Consider the following 10,202-nt stretch of genomic DNA (forward strand, 5'->3'; position numbering starts at 1 on the left):
AATCAATCAATCAATCAATCAATCAATCAATCAATCTGTCTGTCTGTCTGTCTGTCTGTCTGTCTGACTAGTCACCTACGTTTGGGTGCTCCAGTGATTGCTTCCTTATCGTAGAGTAGAGTGAAATCTCTACGGGAGGGTAGAAGGGTTCGAAAAATGTGAATGCCCGGTCATCGCGTGAATATCGCAAAAATAATGGGACGCACGTCGTGAAACTATTTCCTCCTGACACAGGGGCATACCCGCATACTCCTTGCCATGCTATGGGGGTTTGCGGCGAAGGTGGTTGACAACATATATCTACTAAGCAACGTTGAGAAGTAGTTTAAAAAAGATTGCGTTAGGAGAAACCGACATCGGAGTGCTGACTCGACGATTGTGACGAATTAAAATTGAAGTCCCAGCAGAAATCGTACCCAAGTGATTTGCGTTGCAGTGGGAAATTCTGCCACAGAGTCACGCCCGGTGTTTAAACTGCTGTGGCACAAAATCTTATTCACGCGTAATGTGGATGGGAAATCAGTGTGGACGCAGTGAAGAGCATTTAACCTTCATATAAAGCAACAAATAATACACATGTGCTCATATGATCCAGGCGTTACGTCGGGTAAACACAATTTCTGATTCGCATGTCAGGCCCGCTTTCACAGCAGCCTCAGAAACACTGCATTTGAAATCTTTGGTTCAGTGAGCTACATGCAAATGTTGCACTTGCTCAGGAGTAATAGGCGACCAAAATATACATAATCTATTTACATCATACCAGAATAAATTTCCCTTGGTTTTCGTAATACTGGGGTCTTTAGTCTAAAATTATTCCTAATGTTACGTGAGACAACAAGCTATCCTTTAGAGGACCGGGTAGGGGGCGCTTCTAGTAGGCCTACAAGGTGGGACGAAACTACGCTTATGTAATCTTGTCTCGCCGGCATTCGCTGCGAAGTAACCACGCCCGTATAGTTATGCCAGGAACAAAAAGTTGCGGCACCTTTGCCTTGGTGGTGCTAAGTCTGAAAGAAGTATGGACCTCAACAGCCTTTTAGTTCTTCGACTTCTCCTTCGCACGCTTCGGCGGTTTCCTCTTGGCGTGGTAACCGTGGCGCCACAGGCAAGCGTAGTCGATCGGCCTTGTGCAGTCACTCTAACGATCCACAATTCTGTGATTTTCGCACTGTGCTGCATCATGGACATATAAATCCCTGTTCGTTGACGAGTGGCCTGAAGGGTTGCTCGTTCGCCTTGTCAGGTTGCTGACGAAACCGGACGCAGCGCCTTTTTGAGCGACAGCAGGGGACAACGTTGTATGCCTTCCCACTCGCTTCGCTGGTGAAGCTTCTTTTGCAAGCCTATCCCCCCCAGCTGGTACATCTCAATCGCGACGACTAAGGTCAATGATAAATTATTAAACAAAACAAACGCTTGTGGTAGTTTTTGTAATTGGTAGCTTTAGTAATTAGTAGTGTGAGCAGAATAAAAAAGTCATCCCAGCCTGAAGAGCATAATGTAGTAAATACACGCAGGCCCTGTGCCAAGGTTGGCTAAAGTTAATAGACCTCTAGCGGCGTACGTCACAGCGTGACGTCACCGGTGGCTGAGTGTGGTGCAGTCACTCGGTGCTTGGGGCAAGTTTTATTGTGATAGCAATTATATGGACACTTTTGGCTGGATTTTGCCGCCGGTGTCGGCGTCAATGTCATGCACCGTATATATATATATATATATATATATATATATATATATATATATATATATATATATATATATATATATATATATATATATATATATATATATATATATATATATATATATATATATATATATATATATATATATATATATATATATATATATACTGAAGAAGTTTTTCGAAGAGAAGAAACACCACTTAGCGTTTGTCTTAATTTCATTGACAACGGTATAAATATATATATATATATATATATATATATATATATATATATATATATGTGTGTGTGTGTGTGTGTGTGTGTGTGAAAACGCGCCGCGACATCGCGTAGCGGCTCCCGCTCTAATCTCCTACGCGTACGTTGCCCGGCTTAGAGAAAGGGAGCGACGCTCCCTCGCACGCCCTTATCTCGCGGGGGTAAAAAGGGGAGGATCGTACGCCTTGGCTGGCTTCGAGCTTTACGTGGAACGATTCTGTTGTAGTTACCGGACGCACAAAGGTCACTGCAATCATAGCAGCCTTCTTTCGCGAAAAATGCGCTCTTTTCAGACTCAGAAAAGTAACAAATGGGAAGCTTATTCGCGTGCATCCGTGCCTGTGAGTACACTTCGTGTTTAATTTGTGCGCAAGAAATGCGGGGCAAGTTTTGATCTGCTTTCCATTCTGGGCGTGACCTTTCAAATTGTTGCTATCGCGTTCTTTGCATCAACTTTGCGGCAAGGATGTGGCTACTTTTTTTTTCTTTTTGAAAGCTTATTCTTCATTTCACAGTGGTAACATTAGCTGAGGTGTGTGTCAGAGAACATCTGGGTGTGGTAAAGTGCGTGATGAAATTTCGCCCCGCTGGCTGGCGGTTTAGTTCAGAAAAGTGAACACACGTGGCAGTCTGTGCGAAGAACAGTGGCATCGTCTTCGAAAATGTGCAGTGTTTACTGTGGCATGTAGTGTGCGTTGACAGGCGTCGACAATATTGGTTCACATTTACGGACGGTGAAGCTGACAATTTTGTGCGTGGTGTGCGCAGTGTGAATAACGGGATGCGTGCTGTTTTCGAAAACACCGGTAGTCGTTGTGGGTCGATTGCAGTAACCGGTTGTCGATGGAACTTCATGACCAGACATTTAGGTCAACGTAAGAGTGCCTTTGGCGCGATAATCTGCCAGTGGGTACATCTCCGCGTATGCACGGCGTGCCGAAAACTAAAAGTACATGATCTCCGGGTGATATATACGACTACGCATGAGCTATAAGCATGTTGTAGCATTGCCGAATCTGCATATACGCTTCAGGACGGCTATAACTCGTAATATCAGATACCTGATATGTGTTATCGGAAACAGCGGAGATTTTCGTTTCTTATCAACTTTGTACTTTTACGGCTACATCCTTATACAGTGACAATGCGCATTAGAAGTTTGTGTATCAAGCCTAAAAAGCAATATACATAGTAAAACACGTTATTGGTGTCTAATGCAGCTAGGTAATTGTGCCAGACAATAATTAGGTGTTCGGGTTTCACATCACTTGATATTTCACTGGGTTAGTGAGAAACGGAGCGGTAGAATTTCGCGTTAAATTTCCCGAGGATATGTTAACCTCAGCCTAGCGCATGATGATGATTTTGATGATGATGATGATGATGATGCCCCCCCTATGGCTCTTGCCCACTCAGGGGAATTGGCCAAGAATTGAGGATATGAAATTTAAGGCCTTTCGATTGATACGAAATCCTAACAGACAGAGGATGAAGCACACGTAAATACAGAAAGAGTTAAAAAATTTCTACCAGACAGAATAATATATATGTTTATTTGAAATTGCAGTAATTTTGAATACGTTTAAAATTTATGTTTAGAATTTGCTTAATATTATTGTAATAACTAATATACAAATGGGAATTTAGAGGCGCATTCGTTTTGTTTCATGAAGATAACTGCAAACGGCATCAAAGACATTCCTGTGGCTGTAGCTCCGAACCGAAGCACCAAAGGAGAGTATATTCTTAACGCTGAGGAGCAGCCCAAAATTAGTGAATGGGATGACAAGGAGATGTTTTCTTAACAGGCTGTAACGGCGATACGACGAAAAAATGGTCTATTGATTCCAGATCTGTGCAAAAGCTGCATAGGGGAGATATTCCCAGACCAGCCCTGTGTGAATATAGGTTTAAAGAGGAAACACGACATCGCAATCTTGTTAGCATGACTTTCAGTTGCCTAGTACTACACCAGTCGGATTTCCATTGATATTTCAAATGTTTAAATTCAGTGCATGATGTTACTGATTCTATGCCATCAGCCCTTAGTGAAAATTGCAAGAAGTACTTCTTTTTTTTATTCATATCTGATCAGACTTTGGCACAAAGAGTGAGAATCTTCTCCGTGACGTCGCGCACAGCAACTGAAAATCATGCTGCCGCCAAATCTGTACCTCAGTTGAACTGCATTGCACATGCCACGATCGAAGTTTAATAAGTTTACAACCATGCCATGCAAATATTTCTCAAAGTTCCAGTCACCGCATTCATTTAAAATGTTCGCTTTCAAAAAATATTACATTTTTTATGGCTGTCATCTACGCGGGTGAAGCCCACCGCGTGCTAGTTCCGTCTCTCAGTACTCTGAATAAAGTTTCTCTATCCGCCCATCTACGACGAGCAAATTTCCACACTATGAGCAGTGACCCTTTCGCGAACCCCTTTTTTGAAAAGCTGGGACTTTAGAACGTGCCAATGTAGAAATTTCTGTCGAAGAAATGCAGAGACGCAGCTCTGATATACAGAAAGATGCCACTGGCGGAACTTTCTTGCCAACCAGCACCTGCTCCAAGAGAGGGTATGGTGGAAGGGGTGCCCGCAGTGACATCACACTGTTCACAAACAGAGAGAGGTCTATCAGAACATGCGTATACGTTCTAGTACACTATAAGCCCCCTACTAGCAACCTACTGGCATTCTTCTGGTGACCTACTGGTGGCTTCCTGGCGGCCTACTGGTGGCCTACCTGTGGCTTACTCACTACTGGCGTCTACTGATGAACGTGTGCAGAACATTCTTTTTTTCGCGCTCAACAGGAAGGGTCACGACTTGTCAAGAGATCACTTTTTGCTAAATGAATGTGATGCGGGTCTCTCGGAGTTAGAAGACAAAGAAGAACGTAGATTTCTTTCTCCTATATGAGTGAGGATAAAACTACAAGGGATTATGCAAAGAACCTACCCGCGGTACTGTGAGGAACGTAAAATGAAATAGGGGTTCTTCATCAGCTGTTGCAAAATACGACAAACGCACGAGTCACATGAAATTTGTTGACAGCAGAAAAACAAACAAATAGTAAGAACAAGAAAATAAATGGTGTGGTTCTGCAATCAGCTTCTAGACTTCACCCTGTGCAATGCATGGAGTCAGTACACCCATGAGAGTCAAGCCTAAGGCATACCAAAGAAGGAAGTGCTTTCCCTGCTTGAGTTAAAGCAAGACATTGCAGAAAATATGATCACTCGAAATATGACACGCAATGGCAGAATAAAGAAGGATACTTTCGCAACTGACAACTCAAGGCGTGCAGAATGACCTAATATTGACCCACGTAATGGTCACCTGGATCGTATGCCGAAATCTTTAAACCTAAAAAAATGCAATGTGCTGCAGGAGCAGACACTGTTATGGTAAACAATGAGTGAAGTGCGCCAAGTGCCGTGTTTCTGGTGTCTTAGCGGGAAATATTGTTTTGTAAAGTTCCACAATTCTAGCAGCTATTGTCTCCAAATGTGAACGCATTTTTTCATATGTCTCCGTATGTGAACTCCACATTTCTCCGTATGAAAACGCTTTTACAACATGCACAAGTTATGTTCACAAGTGTGGATACCTTTGAGTTAAATTTAATAGGTATAAAAATACCTAATCTTTCTAATTGCTAGTAGTTATGACCAAGGTGTCCCATAAAGTCTTTCACACACATAGTTTTTTAGTCTTTTTAGGGCTGGTAGCTTTTTTTTATTGTTTAATGATACTCTCATACCAGTCAGGTAATTTTACTCCACATAGGTTTATAAGAAATACAAATATCGTGACATACACACACAATATTACACAATATTTATTTAAGGTTCCAAAGTAAGAATGGAATTTTATTCATTCTCGACCTATAAGTTAAGGAACTCAGAAATGCAACGCAATCACACTGTCTCAGTTATATAATAAAGTACTGCAAATCAAAATAACTCTAAAAGAAAGAGAGAAACACATACCTGATATAAGAAGGATAATTGTATTCGGTTACATCACAAATATCGAATATAGAGCTAAGACGAACAAGGACAAATGAAATAGTGATAGCATTGCTAACGTGTTGCTGTCAGCACCTGATGACCTGATGACCAGAAATGTGAAACATTTTGTAAACATTGCGTTCTGTGATCACTCTATGTTTTAAAAGGTTCAAACAGCCGGCGGAAATAACGAGAAACTCATTGTTGGCACATATTATTCTTGAAGCGCGGGGTGGTGCTTATGACGGGTTTTTCTGGCAGTGTTGTAGGACGTGTAGGCGTTTGAATTTATTTTTATGTCATTCAAATATAGGGCCAGTCGACGCATAACACCACACGGACTACATCGATACCAAGTATTTCACTGTGGGTGAGCTTTTCGACCCTTTTTCGAGACTCTTCTGTTTGCCCATCTGCTCAGCTGAGCGCGCTAGGCTGAGGCTACGGCGGAGCCGCCGCCGGCCCTTCTCGGAAGGGTGTTTCAGCTTTCTACGCACGGAATGTCTATGCAAGTCTCTGTCGATGGGCAGGATATCACTCCCGATTATCTTCAAGATTCTGGATGGTCTGTGGCTACCACTGAACGTAAGCTTCGTGGGACGCATACCCCCAGGACCGAGACGCGAGCAAGCGTCTCCATGCACGGCGACGCGTGGTCGCCTCAGTGCTCCCGGGCTGCGGTGAAGAAGCGTCTTATCGCTGCTTCTAGACTTCCTTACCTTCCAAGAGATCACCATCGAGTCATCGCGAGACCTAGAAATGGCCTGGACATGAGAACTGTGAGTCAAATTAAGTTCGCAAAGGCACTCGCAGTGGCTGCAGCGCTCAGTGAGGAAGAAGTCACGGAAGACGTGGTATGCCCGAATATGATGCAGAACATTGCAGTTATAAGCACTCCAGCGGAGAGGAACGCCAGAGCGTATTCCAAGATCACCGCCATTACTCTCGGTACCGCCAGTTTTGATGTTAGTGCCTACCTAGCTGCCCCCGACGACACCTGAAAAGGTATCATCAGAGGTGTTGACGCCGACATCAGTCAAGAACAACTTTATTCACTTATCGTACACCCAAGGAACCCGACTGCACTCCAAGTGAAAAGAATCAAGAATTCCACCACGGTAATCATCCTCTTTGACGGACTAAAAGTGCCAAATTACGTCATATGTGGAAATAGTTTGGTTCGCTGCACCCTGTATCGCCGACAGACGGATGTCTGTTATGCCTGTGGAAAGCTAGGTCATCGAGCCGATGTTTGTCCCCATCCAGAGGAGGCCGTCTGTAGAGGGTGTGGTATGTCATCTCCTACGGAGGATCACGTCTGCACTCCAGAATGCAAGTTGTGTGGGGTCCACATCTCACGGCAGACAAGACGTGTAAGCATCGTTTTCAAGTGCCCTACATAGTCCGTCGAGGAAAACGAGAGCGACGGATGCAATATACGATGGAATTTGCGGAACAAGACGCCGACGACATGAACTTCACAAATAGTGGAGGAGACTTCTTATCGCTACCAGCCGCGGCAGGCGGCCGCGCTACGACTGAGCGCCCGAGCAGCAGCTGGCGCCCGCGTGACGTCAGCCAACAGCTACAACCACCGCGAGGGCGATCCCGTTCCAGAGGCAGAGCAAGGAGCCGTTCGAGATCCAGAGGACATTCTAGATCCAAGGGCCGTTCTAACTCACGGGTGCCTACCGTCCGCAATGGTGTGCAGCAAGGAAATCAGCACCAGACCTGGGCATCCAAGATCAAGGGCTCCCAACCACAGGTAAAGGGGGGTACCAATCCACAGCAACACTCAGATATATATGCGCAGATGCAAAGGGAAAATGCTAACCTCAGGGCCATTGTCGAGCAACTGAGGGCTGAAATAGCCGACTTAAGGAAATCACAGCAGGTTTCGTCTCCGTCTCCTTCCAGCACAGTTCCCTGTACAGAGGCCACATCGGATGCGAGTCACGATGAGGTACCCATGGACGTCCATCCAGGGGCAAAACCAACAAAAAGGAGAGCGCTAGCACAACCGGCCAATAACGAGGACAGCGATTTCAAAACAGAGGTCAAGGAAACCTTGAATGATATCAAAAATGCTCTCAGGGCGGTGGTTGAGTCGATTGCGGTATTGGACAGCAGAGTCACAAAGATCGAGGCTGAGCAAGTTAAAGCTTTACAATCAGCCGAGGCTACTCCGGCTCAAGTAATCCTAATGTCAGGATCGTGCAGAAGGTGGCAACCCGTAGCGTCTCTCAGGAGAGAGCTTTTGAGGGTCCCAACAATGGCGGGACACCTTAAAGGTTTCGTAATTTGGCAGTGGAACTGCTGGGGCTTCCAATCAAAAAAGGCAGCTCTCCAGCAGTATATTAAATCCCAGCCAATTCGACCACATGTTATTATGCTACAGGAGACACTTACGGAAACAATGAGCCTGCCAGGCTACACCCATCACATCATGAAACCTCCAGATGGCCGCGGTATCTGCACGTTTGTGTCCAAGAAGTACACTTACATTGAGCACAACTTGCACATGGCAAATAGCAAGATTGAACACTCTCTTTTAGAAATTATACCTGGCCGCAACCTTAAAAATAGCATTTTCATACTCCACATATATAGCTCTCCAAAAGGCAGGCACCATCGCTTCACCTCATTGTTATCAAAAGCTGTTACGATCGCTAGGAAAGTGGAGGCACCCATAGTTATAGCGGGAGATTTCAACGCACCCCATCAAGCTTGGGGCTACCCTCGCACCACTGCCAAGGGAGCCGAGCTCTGGCAAGCGGTATCGGATCTGAATCTTACTTTGGTCACTGACCCCGCGTTTCCTACCCGCACTGGAAATTCTTGCTCTAGGGATACTACCCCAGACCCCACCTTTGTCACAACCACGGGGGAGGTATCATGGTTAAACTTAGGAGAAAACTTGGGGAGTGACCATTGTATTTTGAGTACGACATTACAAATTCAAGCAAAGCCCCCTAAAGCTTTCAAATTTACAGATTGGGACCTCTTCCGTAAGATCAGGGCGAAGAGCGCAGAAGAGATTAATGATTCACCGAATTTCGACAAGTGGCTGTCTCAGCTGGTCGAAGACGTCAAGTCGGCCACCAAAACGATAGAGACTGATCTACCGGCCAACAAAATGGATAGTAGGCTTGCTCATCTTCTTGAGGCTAAAAGCGCCCTCCTAGCCAGGTGGAAAACACACCGTATGAATCGAAGACTGCGAAAACGCATAGCAAATCCTAACCAAGAAATAACAACTTACTGTCAGACGCTGGAAAAACAGCATTGAGACGAGATTTGCAACAAGGTGGATAGTCAGATGAAAGTTGGGGGAAAATGGAACCTCCTCAAACACCTGCTGCAGGAGACCAAATCTAAATCCAACCAGACGCGCATGGTAGACCAAATACTGCACTCAAAAAGGAAGGTTAAATCGGACACGGAAATAACGAAGTGTCTGGCACAGAGATACCTCCCTTTGGACACAACCCGGCTTCCTTCTGGCTACTCGCCATACACGGGATCACCAGCCTTCGAACTGGACAAGCCCTTCCAGGAAGAAGAGGTCCGCAACATCTTAAACAATCTTAATGGGAACTCCAGCCCGGGCCCGGATGGCATTACAAACAAGACACTACGCAATTTAGACGATGACTCTGTCACCTACCTCACTAAAGAAATCAATCGTATTTGGGAGACGGGGACTTTCCCTGAGCAATGGAAAAGGGCGTCGGTTATTCTCATACCTAAACCTGGCCGCAGTCCCAGTTTTAGCGACTTACGACCCATTTCACTGACGTCCTGTATAGGCAAGGTCGCCGAGCATGTCATCAACGATCGAATATCAAAGCACATAGAGAATACTAACCTGTTTCCGTACAACATGGTAGGTTTTAGACCACACCTATCTACTCAGGACGTCATGAAAATGCTGAAGCATCACATCATAGATCAGGAGACAAAAGACGTTAGAGCTATTCTCGGCCTGGATCTTGAAAAGGCCTTTGACAATGTCTCGCACTCCCACATACTTGCCTCCATCTCTTCTCTCAACTTAGGAGCCAACTTTCACAAGTTCACCAGCTCGTTCCTCAGGAATAGAAAAGCCACTATACAGCTTGGGGATCTCAAGTCTGAGCCCTACGATCTCGGTTCCTTTGGCACCCCGCAGGGCTCAGTCGTCTCCCCACTGCTTTTTAACATTGCAATGTGTGGCCTTGCTGCAAAGCTCTCAAACCAA

This window comes from Rhipicephalus microplus, chromosome 7 (genome assembly GCF_043290135.1).
Source record: "Rhipicephalus microplus isolate Deutch F79 chromosome 7, USDA_Rmic, whole genome shotgun sequence".
Classification (NCBI taxonomy): domain Eukaryota; kingdom Metazoa; phylum Arthropoda; class Arachnida; order Ixodida; family Ixodidae; genus Rhipicephalus; species Rhipicephalus microplus.